Genomic DNA, 24,215 nt, shown 5'->3' on the forward strand with positions numbered 1-24,215 from the left:
TAGTGTGGTGTTAATGTAACACAATCTGTTAAATGAAAAAGCAAAATTAATTCCAATTTGGTGTCTTCACATTTCACACTCCAGAGACTCTTACGGACTGAATGAAAGACAGGAAGGGGTAAGAAAAAAAATATTTTTTTAATGAATTTTTCCATACCGAATTATCTATTTCTTTGAATTTCACTTAATTAAGTCAAGAGGTGATTTGAGGGAAAACTAACAAACGTGTTTCGTTTATGTAGGTATTCCTCAAGGTGTGCCGACAACAACATAGGAAATGTCTGTCTCCTGTCCATCTTTCTCTCCATACTCCCTCTTTTCCCCTGTCCCCTCCACAATTCAAATGTTTCTCCTTACTTCATCCTTGCATTAAGGAATGGATTAAGCAGAACTACTTACTGCCATGCCAGTTAAGGAGGGATTAATTATAACTTTGCCTCCTGTCCCTCTAAAGTTGCAAGTTTCTTCAGCAAAATAAAAATGAACTTAGTTAAATGGACAGCTGCAAATGTTCAGGAAGACACACAAACTAAGTTTTTCTCTTGCCATGTTCAAACCTTTGGCTGCAGTGGGGTGATGACTTATGTAAGTCCCTAACTCTAGGGAAACGGGCTGCACACCTGAGCTGTTAACTGCTCAGTACTTCGATTCTCCAGACGTGTATAAGGGGATGGTAATAATACCTATTTGTCAGTGGCATTGTGCAAGTTAATCCCTTAAATATTTGTAAAGCACCTTGAGATCTTAGCACAGAGGGCACAACATAAGTACAAAGTATTATCATCATTATAATAAATTGGGGCATGTTCCAATTAGACTGTTTCTAGTGAATTCTTTTTAGACTTCGACTCAGGATGTCTTTGGCTTCTTGAAGTACATATATACACTGTCCAAACCAGAAAATTGGAAAGCGATACAGGACTTTTTTCTTCGCCAGCCCATTTCCTTCTTATTTATTTTTTCAGAAGAAATACTTCTCTATACCACCCACCACTCACATTCACTTCCAAGCTAATTATGCTTTGAAAGACAACCGGCATAAAGACGATTACAGTATACTGAGTTAAGGAAGGCCTATTCAAATAAACAGGATAACTTCCCTTAGTCTGTTCCTCTCTTTTTTCCACTGGATGATGAATCCCAAAACCCATATAGCCTGAACCTTAAAAAAGACTAAAGCAACCTCCTTTGTCCCCCCCCTCCCTTTTCCCCCCCTTTTTCTTTTTGCCACCCCCAAACATTTCCAGCTGCACCCTCTCCCCAACCTACAAATTGCCAATCAAACCTTCCTGTTCAGCCTGGTCACAAAACAAAATGAAACAATCGAAAAAGACTCACCACAACTACTAAAAAACCCAAACATCCAAGAACAAGAACAGAGTCCCTAATATCATGCTACCATCCACTTTCAATGCAAAAAGCTAGCCTCTTTCATACAAACTTACACATGCATGTAGTTTTTGCTTCCTCCCCTGCCTATATCTACGTTTCTCCTATTCTCCTTTTCATCATGCCACAAGACTGTGGATATTCTGCAGACAAGTGTTTCATAGCAAAGCCTTATCACCTTTAAGAGTTAAAAGCTCCCTTCAACTTTAGCACCTCCTGAAGTACGTGCAAGAAAGATGCCTAAACCTGCAAAGTTCTCAGCATTTTCAGCTGCCACTGATTCCAACAGCAACTTTGGATCAATCATTATACAAAGCAGAAAAAAAGGGACAGCCAGAGAATGTACCCCACTGATTTGGCTAAAGCATCCTTAAAGACATTTTTGATGTAATTGTTCTCAGACTGTATTTTTGTAATAGTCTACCCATTTTAACACACCAAAAAGAACCAATATTTACCTACAGCAAAATATTTTAGTTCAGTTCTTTGCCATTACATCTTTTAGGCAGTTTGTCATATCTATACAGCTTATATCATTATTGACACAGCTAGATGAGCAGTAGTATCATGCCTCTCTTTCCGTATACAACTCATACAAAGGAGATAGTTCAGCTAAACAAATAATTATTTAGGGTACACTTTCTGAAACCAGAAGTCAATTGTTCATCACAGAAATTGACTGTGGTCATTCATTACATCGCTGCTGTAGATCCCACTCTGCGTTGTAACAGATGTCCTAACAACAGGCATTACAAAAAACCTGCACAAGTTTCAACTCTCTAAAACATATATCCGTTAGAGTGGTCTTTCGCAAGGTGTGATAAAAACTAGGTGAAACAGTGACAGATAAAAAAAAGGAGGATGAATCAAGCAAAAGTGCTGCTTCACTGATACAGTGACATACTGTTTCAATACAGCTGTTTTGGGACCTGTTTTTCATACAATCTGATAACATTTATTACTGGGGCTCTCTCTGACTCCTACTAAACATTTAGAGGTTCTGGCTTGATTATCGAGTATGATGGAAGACACCAAACGCAGATGAAGCAGAGCTTTTAAACTGAAGCACCCATGTACCTAACAGGGACACAAAACTGTCTTGGATAATAAGCAGTTTTCCATACCCAAAGCTTGGGAGAGTCAAAGTCATATTGTGTTGCTTTAATTCTATTCCTTTAATAAACTAAAAAAAATTTAAACAGTCATGATTCAAGCTTTAAGGCTAGTAATGCCCATTAATTAAAAAGGAATTAAAGAAGAAACAAAAGCAGGTTGCTGTAAATGCAGATGTAATCAAAAGTTCAAAAATTAATTTCAAATCTTTCAGTCAGCATAGCTGGAAAACAGGAGCTCAGCCTGCCCAGCCTACATGTGTAAACGGACTCTGTGAATCTCTTCCTATTCATTCGGCCGAGTGCCTTACCTCTTAACTCTTGCTGAGAAGATAGATTCTGCCTATCTAGGTACTTAGATAGCCTTTGGTGACTATATTACGTAAAGTGCAAGATATTACGTTTGTCCCATTCTTTATCCTATGTCAGCATCCAGCAGCCATGTTATTCTTTGGTTAATGTTGTCTCCATTTCCCATGACAAAATAAAAACACACAATGAAACTTAGATTATTAGCATTACAAAATACATCCCACTACCAACAATATGTACCGCATAGTAATTATACTAAAAAAAACCCAAAACACTAAGGCATTTATGCTAAAATGGGCCAAAATCTATTTTTTATGTCATGTGCAGCCATTTAAGTTTTGCACAATTGCTTCTTCATTCCTGACTCATGAAATCAGTCCAAGGGGACTCCACGCTATGCTGTATTTTCCATGTTTCACTTCAATAAAATATTACAAATACGTTACCATGTATCTGGGATTTTTTCTGCAGTCATCATAACAAACCAATGTTTTCATAATGTCGCCACAAACCGCAGCTATTACCTCATACAAGAGTACAATGTTTTGGCAATGCAGTGAGAATAGTAGGAACAACTTCACCGTCATTTTCTAAAATATTTCTTTGAACACATTTCCACCAAAACGGTAGCAACAAATGTTCTGGCACTTCATTCTTTCCCTCCACCCCCTCGATGAATGAAAAGAAAGTAGGGGAACAAGTGGTGCCCTCTGCCACCTTCTTGTTCTTAAAAGGATCCAGATCACAGTCATCCACAGCTAAATCACACTGAAGTCAACAGAAAACATTCCAAAAAGTGGAGAAAAGACATACATAATGGGACCTGAAAACTCCAGAGGAAGGCTTAAGCCATGTTCTTAACATGTGTTCTACCTTAGTCTTGGGATGGTCTGGGGCAAAATCTACATTATACCAAAAACAGGAGCAGTACTCCATCTTAATGTGCAAATGACATTGTCAGTTACAGGGGAAAAATGTGGAAAAAGGTGAAAATTCATATGTTAGTGTCCTGATCTTGTAACAAGTCCAAAACCTACAGAACTTTAAAGGAGTCAAAGCCACTCAGAGCCAAACAGCACTGGGCTCCCTTTGTGTGTTCAACCCACCATACTCCTTTTCACATTCTACCACAAATGGTTTCAAGAGACTGACTGTTAGTAAGGGTTAAACCTACTTATCTAAACTATTTCCAGAGATCACATCACCATCAGGCCTAATTAATGGGCCTCAAAGTCTACAGCAGATAGGTTGCATTCTTTGTATCTTCTAAATAAGACTATATACTCGCATTCTGGATTCTTTCTCAGTCAAAACTGGCGCATGCAAAATAAATTCCACAGTCCCACATTTTGTATACAAAGGGCATCACACATATCCTGTGACTTAAGCTATTCTCCTGAAATTATCTTAGTCTCACACAATCACACTTCAAACACCCCATATGTCCAGTTTGGTTATTCCTCCTTTAAAAAGCTAATAAATGTAATACTGAAATGTAACGGTATTTCATCTAAAAACAAAGCCTTAATAAGAATCATTAACACCGCTTCCATTTTATTTTCTTCCTTTTTAATGGGCCCAATCCAACCCCCAAGTTAAGCCAATATGAGTCTTATGATTGTTTTCAGCAAGAGCTGGACAGAGCCTTACGATTATAAATGACTGTAGGGCTTGTGAAAGGAGAGAGAATGACAAGCATATCCTCTGTTTATTCACACAGTAATACTGCAAAGACAGAGGAAGAACAAACTTCCCATGATGTTCCTACCCAGGGTTGCGTAGAAGCCAATAATAAAAGCTTTGGAGGTGAGGGGGAATCAGTGCTCCCTGGTCTTATTCAGTCCTTGGCCTCTTTTCCAAGACTGACAAAAAGGCCATCAAACTTTGCCAAATGTAATGAAAACTTTCATTTGTTGAAAACTGGACTGACACAAGACACTCAGTGTGTATCGTCTATTGGGCAGTGCCTGGTGAGAAACAACTTTTAGCTGTTACTTTATTGAAGTGTTTTTGAGCATTTAAAGATGCAACAAAAACATCTGTCTCTTGGTGCTATATATACCATCTTACTCAACTAGGTTTTTTCATCTTAAAGAAAAACCAAGTGTGCAAACCTGCACAATAGTCCACAATTACAAAGCATGTGCATTGCTTTAGTCAGCTTTACTTGATAAATGATTCTAGAACTGTATATCAATCTATTCCAAGCACTCATTTTAATATTTCATACAAACAAAAAAAAAGGACAAACAAGCTTCAATTTTCCCCCCAAACATCCCTTGAAGTCATTTATCTCAAAACAGATTAGAGGTATGAGCCAAAACATTAAAAACAGTCCAATGCCCCAAAATCCTAAAAGGACACACACATTTTTGTACTAGCTGGATCACATGCACTTCTTTCACAAACAGCTGTTGATTTCTTTATGAAAATCACACACACTACCTATACACACGTCTTCATCCTTTCTCCCCTTTTCAATGTTAAATATTACATCAGAATCTTTGAAAATTCAGATGCTATATATTCTTTGAAATGTACGACTCAACTAAATTCTGGAGGCTTTCAAAACTTTAGCCAGGGCTTCCTGGAAGGCACAAGCAACATACAGGCTTCGAGGGATTTCCGAAGTCCTGTACTGACATGTGCCTGACCTCACTTTTCCTCATACACTGGAGCTAGACAGTCAAAGAAACTGGCAGATTGATATTCTATTGCAATTTGGGCACCTGAATATTATGAAACTCATTTTATTTTGGAATATAACAATGACAGGCAAAGAAGAAAGTTAAAGTGCAACCTTTGAACCTAGTCATTCACACCCAGCTTTAATGCAAATGCACCCATAACCTAATGGTAACATTGAGCTGGCCAAAAATCAGGAGAACAAGACACATCTGATCTGCCAGTGCATCCTCCTCTGCCAATCCTCCCCTCTCCATCTTAAACTTTTCATAAGTCTGATGTGGAAACTGAATGGGAAGGGTGACACAATGCAGCAGTTTCTTTAAAACAAACAGTAAATGACACGTAGAATTTCAGTGGTGGAAAGAAAAAAACACGGGGCGGGAGGGGTGGAGAAGAGAGCAAACTATTTGTTCACTCCTCATCAACAGCATAAGGGAACTTAGGTTTAACAGGGTAAATCAAATTAAACAGTTCAGGGACATGGCTTGAAAGTTGTCATTTTAATAAAAAGAGGGACAATTGGCAGGTTGTTTAAAACTGTAGTTACTCTCTCCTACCAACTCCCCCGGCTTCCTACCTGAGCCTCCCTCCCACACCACCAACTGCTATCTCAAATTTAACTTGTCCTGCACTCACTTGGGAATGTCCTTCAAACCACAGTGGATTGGAGGACTCCACAGAAAATAAATTGACAATAAATATAACTATATTACCTAAAGGGAGGAGGGGAAGAAGCAAAGAAAAATGACCAAATTGTTGACATTGGGCAAGTAGCCTTTCCCCTCTAAAATTTCCAAGAACACGAGAACTGAAGGGTAAAGGTTTCATTATGAATCCATTCATAGTGTTTCTTACAGAATTTCACCTCACCCATCCCTGAATACAGGAGCTCCTTCTTGTGCAATCATTAATGCTGAACAGCAGACAGGCTGTTATTTCCCACTCCTGAAGAAACCCATTTTATGGTATGCAATATGAAGAACTGTTTCACTAATAAGATGGTTAAATAACTTCAGTACAGTTGCTATGGGAAGACATGGTGATGTAGTGGCTGGAGAACTAGCTTTTTTGCTTTCCATTAGGATCACAATTTAAATGTCCTCAAAATTTTCTTAAGCTTAATAGGTTTAATGTTTTAATCTCTACCTATGAGAATAACAGTTCTCCCTGTAAAAATGCACAACTGCTTGTGGGGGTGGAGGTGAAAGGAGAAGAGATGAGGAGGGAAGAGACAGGACAGGAATAATAGACAGGGCTGGGAGTCTATTAGCTTGTTAGGGCTATAACCTTAATACTGTTAAGGCTTATTTCACACACACTTTAAAAAAAAGTTGGATTTTTGCTGTCTGTACACTATAATTGGTGTAAAACTATGCAGAAGCTTTTAAGTTTCCTACATTATCTTCATTTTATCCAGAGAGATCTAACTTTATCTTCCTTTCATCATCTCACATGTTCTCCGCAAAAAGACAGACTCAAGCAAATAAAATGTAATACCTAAAAGCAGCACTTTCTGAAGACCACATAAAGTAGAGAAAAGGAAATCTTTATAAAATCAGAGCATAAATAACAATTATTTCTTTTATTTACTCTCCTGACATCTCAGAAGCAAAAAAAAAAAAAAAAAAGCCCTACTTTTTTATAGAGAAGTAAATTTATTGAAAAAAGCATTTAGCAACATTATGATCTGACATAGGCAGCTCTCTAGACACAGCAGCAAGAAACCTTTAGCCTTGTCCAAAGGTGTTAACAACGCAGTACTAATGTGACACGGCACTAAATGGATGGCCAAACACAGAGGCGTTGTTACATGTGGGAGGCTGCATTTTCCTCCTCTTTTTCCAAACATGCACCTAAGGAAAATACTATCAAATAGTGCTATATTAAAAGCACTAGAAGCAAAGAAGAAACATATTTTGTCCTGCGTATTTTTCAGATAAATCTAGCAGAAGCAAAGAAATAATACCTAAATTGTGAACAAAAGAGTGAAAACTCCAAAATCTTTTTCTTTTTTCTATAGTACATTTTATTCTGCTTAGCTTATTAAGAGTTAAACTTGGACTGGTCAGAGTATCAAATTAATACATACTCAAACGTACTCCTAAGTTTCAATTTTCTGTATGCTTCATGAATAGCCTTTTACCAAAAATTGTATATAGTATCATTCACTCTAAATGTTTTGACAGAAGAATTGGGAAAAAATGATTGTATTATATGCCTGTAATTTGTGCCATCAACTTTGTTTTCTGCCACTGCACCAGTAAAGGAAAAGTGTGGTCCTGATTTAAAGCTGTAAATTCAGATCAAATGGGAAAGTGTTAAATTCAGAAGTGTTTTTGGTCCATTAACTTCCATGCTGATTTGACACGCTCTGCAGTGCTTGGGCAACAGACTCTGCTATACAGCGTATTCCTAAGCAAACAGTGCTTTGTGTCATAAACCATCTGGGGTGTCAGTTCTAAGGGCCACTCATCTAAACTCCTCTAATACATTTGGAAATGCTGAGGTACAGAACGGAAACTTTTCTTCGCTACAAAATCCCTTTCGCATGGATAAGGAGACATCGCCGTCAGAGGAATGATGGAAGGAACAAAATTTTGGCTAAGGCAGTTGTTTTCTTTATTCGGCTGAAGAAAACCATTGGATACATAAGCTTTCTAAAAGCACTATGATTTTTCAAAGGTACCAATAAAAGTGATACCATTCATAACCTGGACAGTACTCCCTTTCATATTAGAGCCTATAGTCGCAAAGCTAAGTGCCAAGCAGATGGTTGAAATCTGTTTTGTATAAAAAGTGTTTGTGCGCGCGTTTTTTTAGATTGAGTTCTTTGTATTCATATTCAGGCCTAGGTTCTAGCCATCAAAACACTGGCACTGAAGCAAACATTAGCAGCATTTTAGACAACTGGCAACTAAGGTATTCACAGTTCTCCACAAAATGTTCAGCTAATATCTCCCAGATGTACAATTAAGGCAAAAGATCATCTTCTTAAATTGGTATCAGTGCTTTGGGTGGCCTTTCAAAAGACTGCGTATACATGTAAAAAGCTATTTTATTTATCTTTTTTTTTAAATGTTCTAACTTTTATTCTGCTCCGATTTTTTACAGCTGCTTTTAAAAATATAGGCTTCCATATCAGACTCTACCAAACTACATCAATAGCAACTTCATTCATCTTGTGTTCATGTTTCTAATAAACATCAAGAAGGAAATTCTATAAATTATTTTAATAATAAGGCTTTGTCCTTCTTATTTTATAAACTATTAAATAATAGGCTTTATTAAATTTATTTGACTGAACATAAAAATACAAGTAAGATAAGCATAATACTGTGCTGTTCTGGAGGAACTAGAGCAGTGTGCCCTTCAGCAATCTAATGATGACTCTGCTACTGCTACACTAGACAACCCCTGGCAAGCCACCTCTGTTACAGGTACCTCAGTTAACTGATTTGTAAATAGATTGTTTATTATTACAAACAGCAAGATCAAAAATGCTTACCAGCATGGGGTTCTGCTCTCTGTCCGGGGTTCTCATGGAATCTAGGAATTGTTGACAATAATTTGCCTGGTGACAAATTAACAGAGGTCACAATTTTGACAACCGAGGTTATCAAACTAATGTATATTTGGAAGAATGAATTTTTGTGCAGTGGTCTCACTTAGGACCTTTGTGGCCACAAATGGGAATTGCTACCTTAGAAAACACAAAGTTTCAAAACAAAGATTAATTCCGTGTACAGTGCCCAGTCCACTAAGGCCTAGACTTTAGCCCTGTAAGTGTTCAGGCAAATTTTCATCACTGCTGTTTTAATCATTATGATCTGCCAGAGACACAAAGTTGTTTCAGAGGACTAGTTAGTTAGCCCATCTTTAAAGCACACCAATAAAAAACTTCCGAGATCTACAGATGTCAGAACTTGCAGAAACCTCTCGCAGCACTTCAGAAAACCTGGCTGCGTTTTAACTGATGGAGGTTTGCTGCAGATTAAGGGAAGTCAGGATTCTGCTCAGTGATCTTCTCACTAGTCCCTCTATCAAACCACCCTGCTTTACCGATGTGAAAATCATCAGCCTTTTTCAGAGTGGTGAGCAGAAACTTAATTAATTAGGCCTACATTTTTAGGACCTGACTCTGAACTTGAGTGCCAGTGAGTCCAAACACTCAGAATGAATGGGCTCTTTTTTTACATGATGCCTTGACTGGCCCCATCACAAAATAAGGTCTTTGCAAACACACTGCTGAACAACTACCACTGAAATACTATGCAACATGTTCAATTATAATCAATTATTTTGAAAGTAGTCCCCCTCTTAAAAAGCGTATAAAAGAAAATAACTTAATAGCCCAGTCATAATATTCATAGGCTACATACATCAAATCCACACAGGGACTCCTTAGTTTATACCCATTTTCTCAACAGTATGTAGTAAGAGATGCAACATAGAGACTAGATCTAAATCTACCTGCAGACCCTACTGATGCTGTTCTATCTACTGAGGATATAGCTGGAAAAGAAAAAAGTACTGAAACAGAACTTTTAACATAAGTAACAAAATAATTCCTCCCTTTTAATAAGCTTGTATCATTTCCTTCATTTTGGACTTTTGACACACATTTAAAAAACAGATGTCAAATATGTGGGTCCTGAATGGGTAAGAAATGCTGCATTTTGTGTTTTATAACATGCTTTTTGCTTTTAAGCTGCTTGGTTTGCTCATAGGGGCTGTCTGTGTTGCTGCTTTTAGTAGAGTCTGTTCCTCACATTAATACTCTCCATGCAAAGAATTTTTCCTGGACTCCCCTAGGGCCTGGTCCTCAGGTTATAAACATATGACAGCTCTTGTTCATATGGCTGAAGATGATGATAATTGTTCTGCAGGATGAATCCTTTACCTGGCCGTTAGTTACACACAGAGTCTTTCAATTCACTGCTTAAACACTGCACGTGCTGCTACCTAACTCCAGTTCTCAGAACTTGCCTTCAGGTAGGGAGTTAGTTTAAAAGCACATTTAAATAATTGGAGGGGCTAAAGCTTCCCTCCCAGCCCTAATCAGTGTGGCCGAGGCCGTAAATATTTCTGGACTTAATGCTATTAATTATACTCCAAAGTCCCTATTTTACATATTTAAGTAATTTAAATATTATATTTCATCTTGCTAGAGTGAGACCCTTAGAAATTATAATTGGGCAGCTAAAAATCTGTAATTTGCAGTTCTTAGGATCTTAAGAAGGAAAAAGATGGTGTTGAGGTTAAAACACAGGACTAGCAACCAGTATCTCCACTTTCTATACCCACACTTGCAAATGATTTCGTGACACTGTCCCTCAGTTTTCTCATCTCATCATCATATAGGTGAAGGCTAATCTTGCTTCTCAATCTAGAGAGCACAGAAACCTTCACAACTTGGACGTGAATGCTTTCTGAATGCTCTGAATTCCTAACCGAACGGCATTATACGAAGTATAAATATATTATTAATATTATCAGTACTGCTAACAATAAATCAATTTCTACATATATACATGTAGAAAGTACGTATAAATAGAATATGCAAGCACATTTCTTACTCTATTTATAAATTTCAAAACATGATTTCAGGATTGAAATCTCATTCATGAACCATGCCAGGGATCTCTTACCTATTCTGCGATTCTGAATTTTTCCCATACAAGGACACATTGATATTAGTCTAAGCTCTAAGCACAAAGCCTGCTCTGTGGAAAGGAAAGAAACCTTCTTTTTTGCGTTTGTACAATGACAAGCATAATGGGGTCCTGATTCAGGATGCCTGCACTCTACAAAAACACAATCAATGACACTAATACACATGCAGATTATCTATAAAAGAGACACATGGCATAGTTGAGAGTAGTACAGTATTTTCCCCATCCTCTGCATGGTATTTCATACAAACACCATAGCCCTATATGGTTTACTGCCACATAATTAGTTACAGAGTTTAGGTACAAACAGCAAAACTGAGCAGAACTTACAAAAGGCAAAGGAGGAGAGTCTTCCACTGGAAATTCTGCCAAATTCTAATCTCAGTTGCAAAAACAGAATCAACTTGATGTTCATACAGGTTCAACAAAGATGAGGGTCAACAATCTTCTTTACAACAGATTGCCCAGAAATATCTACTTAAATCTCCAAAATCCAAGAGCAAAAGAAAAAACAAAGGCTGAACCTGAAAAGAGAGCTGCATTTTCTATGTCCCTCTGAATTTCAAACTCAGAAGCCTGGATATTTTTAACAGAAGTGGAAAAGGAACCTATTTGGCTTTATTCAACAACTGCAGAAGGAAACTATACCAGAACAATAATGTTACATGTTCTCTTTTCATTCCATCTCATTTAGCCTTTCAGTTCTATTTCAGTTTTATTTCATTTAGCCTGTTTTTTTTAAATAATCATCATGTTTGGTGATTCACATTTCACACCAGCACAGGAACAAGTCATCTAAATACAACACAACAAAATGACCCAGTTTGCTAATAGACATGCCAAGTGGGTAAGAACATCCTTCTCCTCCGCCCTTACCAACCATCACCTTCCCACACATCTCATTTCTATCCAAAAAAGCCTCTGCCCCTCTGAGGCCACAGCATCAAAATTTAGGGAGAATACCCTATGAATAGAAACTTGACTGAAGCTTTGGAGAAAATGTTTTCAATCTTGCTTTACAAAGTGAATGTTATGAGGCTGCTAAGGGAATTTCTCCGAAAACAGAAGACTTCTCTGCAGTCAAATACAGCATGGGCAGCACTACAGCAAGCCAATCTTCCCTCCCAGCAGAAAGCTCTGCTGAAGCACCGCAACCCTCACACAGGCTGGCCACTTCAAAGGGTGAAAGGACACTGTACACTTCATGCCCTTCATTAAACAGTCTCTCTTTTGAGACAACGAATACCCACAAATTGACCACATTATGCAAATTGTATGCACAGTTCCATTTTGGTCTTTCAGACTCTGATAAATTTTAGTCTCATCACACTATTAAAACACAGCCTCTTTGGGATTCTCAGCAAACCAAAGATAATGCAACTTAATGCAATCCAGTAATGGGATATATCAAAGTGTAGAGAATTAACATGAATGCATCTGTATGCATGTGTTCACACACACTGCTATTTTTTTAGTCTGTTTTAATTGGCCAGAGAAGTTTGCTGAAATCTTTTCAAGTAACTGTGGTAAAAAAAGTAATAACAACATTCAAAATTGTTTAGAACTAACAACATTTTCCTTACTCTTGGTCTTACTCTATTTATTGTGTTGGCAATGACATGCAACTCCAGTTCACTCTCAAACAGATTATCTTTGCCCATGTCTAACCTGTGAGATGAATGATTGAAATATGGGACATTTTTTCGCTCCTACATTCTTACCAAAAAAAAAAAAAAAATCAAGAAATGACAAGCTCAGCACCAAAGAAACCATGAGGACGATAAATTGTATGGGCTTCTCTTTACATAAACTACATTCCTATTTTTTTTTCTCCAGAGCTACAAAGCTTCATGAAGTACATTACACATAGACAATGGTCTTAACTATGCAATAATAACGTATATCCACACACGCAGTTCCTCACCACTAGAAAGATCTCTGATTATTCAGACAAGAAAACTAAATTTCTATTCACTCTGTTTATATTTTTGCCCCAGAAGTAATAGAATTACGTTAAGATTAATAAGAAAGAAACAAATACTTAGTAATAGGACTAAAATACAACCACACAGAAAAATTAGCACCAAGGTAACATTTTATGATATATTTAGATCAAAGAGCACATAGACGCCCACATCCTAAAAAAACAAGCAACGAAGACAGTCTATATGAACTTGAGAGAACACGAAAGGAGAAGTACATAGCAAACCAAAAATAAAATTATTAAAATTCTCAAAGAGCAGTTGCCGATACATATTTCAATACTTGCTCTTTCAAAAAAAAGTATAAAAAGGAAATCTAGAATTCCAAACATCAATTTTTAAAATAACAAATACAATTAAAATATAGCCTTTACATTTATGTACAAAATGACTGAGAAATATTAATTAATTAATTCCACAATACTTTTAAGGAAAACAAGGTCAATGCCAATTTCAAATTTAAAACGAGCCCCAAGCTTTTTCTCATTTTCACTTTAACTCACAGTGTTCTACAATTCAAAAATTATATCGTCATGTTGAAAAATTTTCTCTTTCTTAAACAAGGTGACAAAAGGACAAGTTGAAGAGAAGTGCCATAACAGACCAAAAATAGGGGGGAGGAAAATGTTCACAAATTTCTTTACAAGCAAACAACCCCCCCCCCCCAACAATATCATGGGCAACCTCTAACACTCCTGAACTACATATTAATAGCTGATACTTCTAGCAGCTAGAATTCAATCCAGGTCTTCCTTTTTTTTTTTTTCTCCTTTTTAAATCTTGCTCCAACACTAAAAAAGACATACAACTTCTCTGAATTACCACTGCACATTTCACAATTCCATTCACTCCTTACATTCTTTTAAAATACCATGGTCCCTGCAAGCAGTGCTCACCAAATTCTTCAAAATCTTGTCTAAATTTGCTCTCTCTCTCAACAACTAGTGTGCGCAGAACTTCACACTGTCACAAGGACATGTGGGCTCAGGAACAACTTTTAGAGACTCTGGCTTCTCAGGCTGGCAAAGGCTGGGATCAGCGCGGAGGTGACACGCTCAGTCTCTCGAGTGGAGGATGCAGTGCATATTGCTCTCAAGTGCCCCCCTAGCGGCTGGCTGCAAGCAGGCATAGCACCAGCACCAGATGAAAGGCGAAATGTAAAAAACTTTTACTACATACATTACGCAGCTCTGTAGAGTATGGCAAAGAGAGGATGTATGGCAGAATGCAGGTTAAAATGATAACCCTGAATAAAAGAACAGAAGAAAACTTCATAGTCTCTTACTGTAGCGGGATTTTGCCAAGTGTCTCAAGGACAAGATGTAAAATGTATAAATACTGTAAAGTCATATCAACTACGGCACACACAATTCCTTACTGTAGCCTGCTGCCCAAACCAGAAAGTTAAAGTGCAAAATAAGACTCATTTCAAGAGTTCTAGGAGAAATAAGTTCTGCTACTTCAGTTAACCTAATAATCTGACAAGGATCTGCTTAATTTGCAATGTAATTTTTAGCATACTCAAATACAATGTAGTTTTACCTTCTTAACAAGTACAGGAGACATCACACATTTTCCATGTTGGATAAAAATTCATGAATGTTTTAAAAAGGAAAAACGCTTTGCTTCTAAGGATGCTACTTGTTAGACAAACTCCTTACCATCAGCAGAGAACTACAGTTATTGATTAATTGCTGTGAGCATTTCTTTTCTCCTGACTACAGTGGCAGGTATTCACAGGCATTGAATATTTCCAGTGTGCATAGGTACAACATAAAAACATGTTTTTTGTCCCACCATTTACTAGTTAATTATATTTAAATCAGGCCTGAGCAAGAAATTAATAAAAAAGAGAAAGCCAAGAAGATGTCAATTTCCCTTCGGAAAGAGTTGTGGAGGCAAAGGTATCTGACACACAAACTTGTAGATATACTATTCAACATTAACAGTTTTTTTTTTAAAAAAGTACAGCGTGAAAAGCATGTAATAAAGCTATAAATCTACCTTTAAAGATATTCTTTCTCCTGTATAGATACTGCAAAAGTATATATTATACAGATACAGATATATCATATTACACAGACATGTAAGCCTATCCTATCAGGGAGCTTCACGTCTAAGTCACTCAACCAGATACTATATGCCTCTTACATGATAAAGCCATAAATGCTCGTTAAAAGCTCTCTGAGAAGTAGTAAATATTTTGTAAACTAGTTATATATTTAAGATCTCTGGACAACAAGAGAAGCAAAAACAATTTCTCTCCTATCTAAAGGTACCAATCAAACACACTATGCACATAAACATCGCAAGATGCTTGGTGGGAGAGTGTGTGTATGTGTTTCTGTGTGTTTTAATTAACTCCTTGAATGCATATGATGAGCCAGCCACCCAGAATCTAGTAATGCCAAACTCCTGATTTGATTCAAATGCAATGAATACAACAGTCGAATTGTGCAGTCTGATGTGTCACTCATCAGCTCTCTCATTTGTGCTTTTGCGTTCCAAGTCTAGTTCACAATTTCAGCAACTGGTAAATTATTGAGACGTTCATTAAAATCTATAATCTGTAACAGTCAACTTCTTCCTCACTAAGCATAAGAACAACACACGAAATTAGCACACACAGGACGTTAATGAGTAGTCTGCAAATGTATTAATTCCTTCAGCCTCATCTCAGACAAATAAAAACGTGTCAATTTTTGTCACAGCAAAGAATCACTATCTGAAACTTTTAACTGGAACTGTATTCATTGTTCTGATCCCAAACTCCTAGACCTAAATACGTAAGCAATAAAGTCATTTTCTGAAAACATTTCAGTGGAATGTAAACACTGTTCAGCCCAATATTAAAGCAATCTCATCATTTTCTTTTAAATGAAGGAATAATCATTCTTCTTACTTCTACAGGTAGATTTTAGGAGAGTGGGATATCATTCTGAGCAAGCCGGTTAATATAAAGGTGTTACTCTTTCTCCAAAATTCTCAGCAAACGCAGTAGAAGAGGAGAGCTTTTAGGGTAACTTTAGCTAAGAAAAGCACTTAGGAATACGCAAAGTTTCCTTTTAGGAAAATGATTTCTCCATTTGACAGTGTTGGTACAACCCCAAAATAAATTCAGTAGGAGTCTGAAATGACTCGTGCAGCGCGGCAGTTAAGCAGCTAGGTATATTTTTTCCTCCAAGCAGAGCCTTGCTTTACATCCTTGAGCCTTTCCTTTCTACAAGCTATTCACGAGCTCACAGAATTTTTCTAGTGCACAGAAACGATGACTGTAAATGTTAAACTTGTTCTACTGTCCCCATCCCCACTGTTCCTACCCATGCTTTTTGTCTTTTCTAGCTCTTCCTTTTTTCCTGTGGAAACACTAGCCTATCCTTCCTTCTTCCACAAACACTGCATACTTCTTTACCTTGAATTGGCACATAAAAAAGAGAGAGAGAGAGAAAGAGAAAGAGAAAAGATGTCATTCTGTCCTGATGCCTAGCTTAGCCTCTCTCAGTCTACAGAGAAATGTAAATATGCAGTAATTAATTTGGGTTTAAGAACATTCCATACACTGGGGACATTGTTAAGCAGTCACTTTATCTATTTTTCATTTACCAGATTTTATTAAGACATTAAAACTTTATGTTGGGCATTTCTGAGATTCTGTAAATTTTATAGCTTTCTGCGATGGTTCTGGCCACATTATCTCTACCTTTTCCTCAAAGAAGTAAACTTTCTTTCTATTGTGGTCATTCTTTTTATATTTAAATATATCTAAGCATGATCTTCCTTGTCTTAAAAAAAAAAAAAAAGTTATTCTTTTTGAGACCTTCAAAGTCAATTCAGAGTGCCACAGGTACATCACAAAGTACATCCCAAAGTTATCCTTTCCTTTGCAACAAATGGAACAGACTCCAGCTACAATTCCTTCATACAACCTTTCTTCAAACATCATCCCCCTCAGTATGTTCATTCTGATGCTCCTCTCAATAAAACAATTGAACCACCACAAACAGAAATAAAGAAGTGCAAGCAACTTCCCGGGAAAGCATGAAAACCCTCACATTTTTGGTATGATAATTAACTATACATGCTAATTCACAAAACCTAGTGCAATCTACTACTGATGCTGAATGAATTAATGAATGTTTATTTGTCTGACACTGAGGATCATTTTCATTCTAAATGTGTGTCACAAATGCCTATGATAATGTCCGCAGACAAACAAGAGAAGCCCCCCTTGATTCAGATCTTCAGCGTCTTTAGAAAGTTGGGGTGACTCGAAGTTTCTGAACTGTCCGCAGTTTACCAGGATACACTGAAACATCGTGGGAAAGATGACAGAAAGAAGAATAACCTTCTGAGATAAATACAAACACTCTTGAGATCTGAATGGCAAACAACTTTGCTTGATAAATCTTTACCTCCTTGCAATTCGCTATTTAAGTTTAATAGGAAATAATGGGAGATGGCTATTAATAACAAAATTAAAAGTTGGTCATGCAGATATGACATGAGGGATCCTAGTGAGTGCAGAAATGTGCTCCAAGCACTGTGCTTGTTGAGAATCTAAGAAAATAACCTGCTATAAAAGTCTAAAAAGCAACCTTCTACACATTGTGCATATATGCACATGTGATCCCTGCGACCATGTGTGTGTCTGTGCATCTGTGTGAGAGAAAGCGTGTCCTCATGCCTGTCTTTTGATAAATATAAATATATTACATGGACAGTATCTACTCTGTGTATGTGTGTGCAACTATAGACAAACATGCGCAATGTAAACAAATGGTAATGATTAACAAAGATATTGGTTTGTATTACCAATTTCAACTGCAGAGGAAAAATTGTAAAAAAAAAAAAATCCTATATCCTGAGGTTCATTTTTATTGCTTCCCATTTCTACTGCTTACTATTATCTGCATAGCAAAAGCAGAGCAGTTTATTGATTATTTAACTAGAATGTTTACAAGAGCAAAGCTCTGGATCTCTGAAAAAGAAATGTATGCCCAGGAAAAAAAAAAAAAAAAAGAGCAGAGAAGCTCATTTTATTTCTAAGGAACATATTTTGTCCAGAATGATTTATTTATATATAAAATTTATATAAATACATATATAGTGCAGAGATACTTCAGAGAAAAAGGAAGTCCATCAACAGAAAAATTAAAGGGCTTCCATTCTGCCTAACAGACTTTATAAGTATTGTGTTCATCACAAAGTTCAAAGAATAATCTAAATAGCTTGCTTACAAATTTCTATATATAATCTGGGTGAAGCAAATGAAATACTTCAATCCAGTAATTTTATGAACAAGACAACTATATTATTGTGATGTTAGATCAGGCTCAACACCAGAAACAGTAACAGTTTCCTCAGGTAGTTGAACTAATTTAATACAATACATGTGAACAAAAACAACCTTTTTTTCCTATTACTGTAATAATAACAAAGCCAAAGAAAAATGCCAAGTATTCTAAGCAAGTCTGGAAAATTAATTGTATTAAATAAGACGTTGGAACAGTTCGACAATGCCAATTCCACTCTCTAGTAAGGAAGTGTTTAGTTGCAGAAAGAGGACTGAAAGCGTTAAAACAGTTCTTTTCAGATTTTCCCAATTTTATTTTTCTCCAATCTTTTAATTCAAGCATTCTTTCCTGTCCTTTCTCTGCAAGCGTGTTTCTCAGCCCACTTAAAATGTTTTTATCTTGCCTTCTTTTCCATGCCTTTACTATCAAATGCAGTAGGTTTGAACGATGAACAGCTTGACTTAGCATATTTTTAACCAGCTGGTCTAGCACCTAGCTTGTATTGCATAGTCAGATACAACCAAATGTTTATACAGGAGGTAGCTTTCATGAAAATGAAAAAAAAAAAACCTAAGTAACACGCATCCTGGCATTCTTTTATTTACCACTTCAAAATGAAAAGTTTGAATTGTTTATTGCAGCTAAACAAGGGACTACTAATAATGTTTAAAAATCAAGCCGGAGGGAAAGGATGCTGGATCATCAATGGATGCGTGTACAAATGTCTGAGAAAAGGCTTCAAAACATTTTAGAAAGGCTAGATCATATTAAAGGAGGACTAAACTCTCGGAGGTCACTAGCCCTTGCCAGTGACAGAAAAAACTCAATTCCAAACATGCAAGGCTCCTGCCTCGCAAAGAGGGAGATGAACGCGTATACGTCACAAATCAAAATCCCGCTTTTGACACTTAGCGAGCGAGGCAACAGCTCAAACTTAGAACCAAGAGTTTCACTTTTTCGAAGCCAAAAGGATGTTCTCTTGACGGAGGGCTGGGATGTTAATTTGCCTAAAAATAATCACTTGTGCTAGATCAACAAAAGGTCATGTGCTTTACTGAGCGCCTTCCAAAGTTTTACAGAAGGATCGAATTGGAAGTTAAACCCACCGCTTCCCCCGCCACCAGGCATCTTGCTGTCACCCTGGAAATCACTCTCGGAGGACAGGGAGATGCTGACAACGAAGGCACTCCGCACCCAGCGTCGCCTCCTGTATTTTCATGGGCTGATTCAGGGAAGGGGTTGGGGCGGGGGGAAAGGAGGCGAGCGAAAAGCGAGAGGGCATGGCAGTGTCCGCGAAGATCTCCTCCACCCGGGAGCTGAACAAAGCTAAGCACCGGGGCAGCATCACCGGCGCGGCGGGGCGCCGGCGGCGGCACGGAGGGATCCCCCGCCCCACCCCCACCCCCGCGCGTCCGGCTAACTGACACGCGATTTGAATAGCCAAGGTAACGCTCCGCGGGGAGGAAGCGGGGGGGGGGGAGGGGGGGAGAGCATCTCCCCGCCGAGCGCCGGAGTTGCGCGCCCCTCTGCTCTGCGTGTGTGTGTGTGTGTGTGTGTGTGTGTGTGTACCGCGGACATCGGCTCTCTCACACACACGCGCGCGCGCAAACACGCGTACTCAAAACCAAAAAACCCACAAAACCTACAAAACCAAAAAGAAAGGGGGGGGGGAACAAAACAAAACAAAAAAACCCAAAACACAACCCTCCCCCCCCCCCCCCACACACACTCCCAACTCGACTCACCTTTCAAACTCCTGAGGTAAATCAGGGTCAGTTAGCATGCTGGAAAAGCACAATTTCCCTTTGTCACAGCAGCCACCTATGATCGCCTCCAACTGAACCTGTCAAGTGAGTCCAAACCTTCTAAACCGATTGATTTTCTCTCTCTCTCTCTCTCTCCCTCCCTGACTCGCTCTCTCTCTGAGCTAGGACTCCTTGACCAGTCTCTTAAAGGGGTAGCACACTTCGCAGCAGACTGTTTATAAAGCTCCCCCCACAGCGGAGCAGCGTGCTGCGGCTGCAAGGCACTAGACAACCTCAGGGTGCCTGTCCTTTCCTTTTAATTCTGCTCTCCAGCCACCACAAAATGTGAAAAGTCAACTCATTTAATGCCCTAAAAACGAGAGGAAAAAAAGAAAAGAAAAGGGGGTTGAAAAAAAAATAGCCCAACAATCCACCTAAACCCAGCAAACCAGGAGCAAATCCCCTGCGCTGAGGAAGATCAGTGGAGAAAGAAGATAAAACAAGAGCAGACTGATTAAATTGAAACAGTTATCAACTCTCTCAGAGTTGAAATAGGGGAGAAAAGATTAGACACATAAAAATGTTACCAAAGGCATTTGTACTCGAAAGAATTTTCATTCCTTTCTTCCTCCCCCCCCCCCCCGTTTTAGTCTCTCTTTCTCTCCCTCTTTCTCTCTGAGGAAAAAAAAAACCCACAACAATCAGGCATTGTTCTGAGGGAAGAAAAGCAACTTTGACAGATTGAAATATAGCAGAGGCCCCTTCAAGGAAACCTGTAAACAACTTGTCACTCACTCTGTCGGTCTCACTGTTAGCTCTTGCTTTCCACAAAGTGCTACGAACCGTCCTGGCAACAAAACCAAAGTTTCCTCAGCTCCAAACTCCATCAAACAGCCCTGTTGTGTGGAAGGGGAAAGGTATCCACATGCCAAAACAGCGTGCGCGCACACACACACACGCACACACGCACACACGCGCGCAAACAATAACAAAAATAAACTTTCAGTTTGTCTTCTAGTTTTTTTTTTTTTAATTCCCCCCCCCCCCTTTCTCTGAGCAAGCAAAAGGAGCCCCTCAGCCGCGGATCTGTGCGACTTCCTCCGCCCAGGCACCGCGGATAACGAGGCGGACAAACCGCGGGAGAGGTCTGGGAGAGCCCGGCGCTGGCTGGCCGCGCACCGCCTCCGCGGCGCTCCCCGTTACGCGGGCAGAGCCCCGGCCGGCGGGGAAGGGATCAGAGACTGAACGGACCTTTGACACGAAGTTACAGCGGCGCGCAGGCACGCAGCGCCCGCGGCCGGCCCGGGCACGGCAGCATCTGCTCAAACGGCGCGGCCGCGGGCACGGGCACGGGCACGGGCACGGGCATGGCCGCGGGCGCGCACCCGCAGGGGAAGGCGGCGTGAATCCCGCCGCGCCGCACGCCCGGCGAGGCGGCGAGCGGAGGCAGGGGGGGGACCCGCTCTCCACTCCTACTGGGAGGGCTCAGGCTGCACAAAAGGCGACCGCGCAGAGCCCGCCCCGCCGCCGCGGCGGAGCCGGGGACGGGGGGGCAGCGGCTGCGGGGAGCCTGCCATTGTCGCCGGGGCAGGTCACTGGATTAGGTCTGCTGCGGAGAATCCCACGAGGAAATTCCCTTCAAAGCCCGAGCGATTAACTGGGGGCTATTCTGGAAGCGGAGCAGACAATGGCTCAATAGTCTGCACGGCCAATGTCCAGCCTGGCACTGAACTCGCATGGGGGGGGGGGGGGGGAGGAAAAAAAAAGAGAAAAAAAAAGGAAAAACTAAGTCTGCCTGTTCTTTAACACACACATGCACACACACCCACACACAAGCACATATCTATACTCCGTTCTTTCCAGTTCCCCAACCCTAATTCCTTTCTCTCGCTCTCTCGCTCTCTCTCTCTTTTTTTTTTTTAATTTGCAGCTGGATAACATTAAGGGCCTTTAAAAACCATGAGGTTTTGACCCCACCACAGTCTGATTAGGTCCACTGCCCCCTCTCTTCCCCACTTACCCCCACCTCCCAGTCACACAGAGAAAGCAAGTTTACTTTTTAAAATACGTACAAGTGCACGCACACATACTGATACAGAGCAGCCATAAAACGCTCAACATTTTCATGCCCACTGGCTTAAAAAAATTTTCAAAAAGAAAAGATTATTTTTATTAATATCCAACAGCTATGCTGTTTAATTTGTTTCTATTTACTCTCAACGCACATGCAAAACGGCAGGCTCACACAGGGGCCAGTCAGTCCTGTGTGGCATAAAGGCATTATCAGCTCAAGCTCCAGGATGATCGTTTTAATCACAAATAGCAAAGCCACTTGCAAGTTACACACATCGTCCCAAAAGAGCACTATACCATTCATGAAACAAAACACTGCAGCTAAGTTTGCAAAGGCGCCTTCATTATCGTTCACAAAAGAGTATCTGCAAAGACTGTCTCTGCAGCCTGCCTTATCCCAGTGCTCAGAGCAGAGTCACAGAATCTGTCAACTTCTGGCGTGAGGTAGATCTAATGGCTCCTCACTGTGGGGCAGGGTAAACTGATTTCCTTCAGTAGCCCCCAGCATATCATATTTTCCACAGAGGTTCATTCACAGCAGACTGACAAACCTAGTTAATATGTACAAGGATTTTTTATTTGTTGTGTAGAAGCCAGCCCTTTTAGGGTAGTTATGAAGTAGACATTGAAAAGGCAGCAGATGATTAAAAAGAACAATTCCAAATACTTTCTTTCAGCTGAGGGTCTCAAACCATGTTAAGTCTCACATTACTCCTCTGCAGGTAATAAATATAATTAAGGCCTATTCCAAAACTTTATTTGTATTGAAAAGTATCTCACTCCACAGGGGCTCTATTCAAATCAGCAAATCTGTGTGGAGTAGGGGGCTACTTAGTAGGAGAATTTGGCCTCAAATAAGGAAACTAAGATGCAGACAGGTTAAGTAGCTTGCCCATGCCGACACAGTTAGCCAACTGCAGTAAAAGGATGAGAAACAAAGATCTCATGCACCCCGCAGTTGGCAAGAGTCTTTACGTGGCTGAAACATGCTCTTTCCCTGTGTCCAACAGTATATTTTAGCTGCTTTTTTTCTACAAAGGCACGATTTTTACATCCAATTGTTTGGTTAAAATGCACTTCAGAGATTTATTCACACTTTTCAACATTTGTGAGGCCCCTTTTTCTTGGGCTTTCGTTTTCCCTTTGATGCTCCATTGCCCCTCAGTACTTCCACAATGCTGTTTCTCTCTGCCACTTTTCACTTTGCTTCCCCTGCTTCCTCACATATGGCCTTGGCAGAAGTCTGAAAAGAGAAGCTAGTCAGAAACCCCAGCTAGGGGAAAATGAAGATGATCTCTTATTCAGAGAATTGTCAACAGTTTTGGCAGAACAGGACTATTGTATTTTGTCTGCATGTTAGCGCCACTCAGCTCTCTAACCTCATAGTCTTTTTTCATCTCACCTCTGCCCTGCAACTGCCCTTTTTCTACCATGTCCTTCCATGCTCTGTTCACATTATGTGAGCTATAAGATCTTCTGGGCAACGATGATGTACTCCTCCAAGTTTGTGTCACGCAGTGACACAGTGGGGCTCCTTCTTGGCTGGCTCTCAGCTACTATCATTACAAACATGAACAATCACCATCAATATCAGGAAGTATGGAACAAGACTTAGGCTAGACTAGAAAACATACAAAGAGCCATAATAAAAGGAAAAAAAAGCTAAGAAACATGCAGGGGAGAAGTCTGAAAGATAACTGAGCAAGAGGGGGAGCTTAGAAGGAGAGAGGAAATGGAAGAAAGGAAGCAGAGACCATTCCTCTGAATGCTTCTGACCTGAACCCATTTTTTTCTCTCCTTACCTTAGTTTATAACACTTACCCTTACCCCATTACGCTTTCTGCTAAGCTACCTCTTCTTCTTCCTGGTTTCCTTCATCTTATGTTTTCTGCAACTACTGAGCTCACTCCCTCAGCTCCATGGGAGGAAACCAAGTTGGGTCCAAAAG

The 24,215-nt window shown here is 39.5% G+C and overlaps 1 protein-coding gene across 5 annotated transcripts in view; it reads right to left on the reverse strand.

Annotated features, from left to right (window-relative positions):
* The window catches only part of SOX5 (SRY-box transcription factor 5), a 487,372-nt gene that overhangs the window by 273,092 nt on the left and 190,065 nt on the right, over nucleotides 1-24,215 (reverse strand). The window contains exon 1 of one of the 5 annotated variants that reach the window (XM_067306155.1): nucleotides 20,195-20,200. The exons of the other annotated variants lie outside the window; for them this stretch is intronic. The gene's annotated coding sequence lies outside the window, so the exon portion shown is untranslated. Of the gene's footprint in view, nucleotides 1-20,194; nucleotides 20,201-24,215 lie in introns of those variants that run through there. 5 annotated transcript variants of the gene reach the window in all.

The sequence above is a fragment of the Apteryx mantelli genome, chromosome 1 (genome assembly GCF_036417845.1).
Source record: "Apteryx mantelli isolate bAptMan1 chromosome 1, bAptMan1.hap1, whole genome shotgun sequence".
NCBI classification, from domain to species: Eukaryota; Metazoa; Chordata; class Aves; order Apterygiformes; family Apterygidae; genus Apteryx; species Apteryx mantelli.